Source organism: Chanos chanos, chromosome 8 (genome assembly GCF_902362185.1).
Source record: "Chanos chanos chromosome 8, fChaCha1.1, whole genome shotgun sequence".
Lineage (NCBI taxonomy): Eukaryota > Metazoa > Chordata > Actinopteri > Gonorynchiformes > Chanidae > Chanos > Chanos chanos.
The window spans coordinates 9,837,522-9,839,004 of NC_044502.1; positions in this window are offsets into that span (position 1 = coordinate 9,837,522).

Genomic DNA, 1,483 nt, shown 5'->3' on the forward strand with positions numbered 1-1,483 from the left:
TTATGTTAGCTTGCTAAGGTAAACACTCCAGTTAACGAAACTACATCTAGAAGCAGTTCACCCCCTACTAAAAAGACAAAGACATAATGCAATCAGCATTGTTAAGTTTAAAGAAAAGATGCATTTAGCGACTTCTCTTAAACGACTTCTCTTCAGTATAGCTTAACTCAGTATCAATTCGTCACCATGTTCAGAGAAGCAAGGCTATTAAAACTAACTTACCACTGAATTACGCTCTAGAGATACTATTCTTCGGCGCTACAGTATTTTTAAAATCGTCTGCATGAAAACCGGACGTTCAGTATTAAAACGTTTCCATTACTAGCTTCTCTCCTTGACACTAGATTGTAGAGTCATTTAGATTCATTCTGCTTTCCCGAGCTAACGTTAGCAATCACATGGGAACTACTAGGAACATGCTGGTTCAACATCTACGGAAGCCCCACGGCCAAAAATCCTCAAGACACGTAGCGCACTAGTAATGTATAGAAATGTGGTGTAATGTAAGGACAAGCAGGACAAAAGAGGTCATTGAAGAACAGGCTTGACGAATGTATTGCGCCTTTTAATCACAAGCTTGTTAGCGATCACTTTAGCCAGTGCTTTTTGGTAACCTCTGGTACAGTTAAATAATGATAACTGAATTATGAATAATTAATTACCGATTAATCGATGATAGAGTTAAAAGCTTTTTAACTCCTTTTCAATTTATTAGTAATTTATCACTGGGCCAGGGACCAAAAACTTGGTCTTTTTTCAATAATTAAAGGTCTCGCCTTTTTACGTTATAGAGTTCGTTTTGAATGATAGATTGTTCAACAACAAAAACAACAACAACAATCATCATCATCATCATCATCATTTTATTCACGAATCCTTCCTCTTCTTCTGAGTACTGTTGACATGCTACTTGTATAATGAATGATTTGAATTCCAGAGCTGTTACACAGAAATATGTAAATTTTACCTGTTTCCCACAAATAAGCCCCATATTTGCGCGTAAGACTACGCGTAAATATCCCTTGAATTACTTCTTTACATTTACTGAGTCTAACGTACAAGAAAGACAGGGACATAAACTGTGAATTGTTAAGTTATCAATCGACACATGCAGTCAAAATCTGAAGTATTTAAGAGCCCCGGGGAAAATCTAGAGGAGCGCTCGTCAATTAAAATGATGGAAGAAATTGTTGTTACCAGATGATGAGGGATAGAAAACATGTCCTCATCAAATATGAATATTACAAAATTGGGATGCTTCAGAGATTTAAATAGAGAATCAGTCTAAGGATGGATTCTGATTTCGTCTTTTCTGCTGCGTCGATGCAGAGTTGCTAGAATTCTGTGCGCGTATCACTCAGACCCCTAGGGGCTCACCTGCTAAAGTCTAGACGCACTGAAATAGCCTACTTTTCTCAACGTCGGGCTGCCTGTCGCTCGCTCGCCGGGGACATCAGGCGGCTTCCGCTGTCGCTGTGCACAC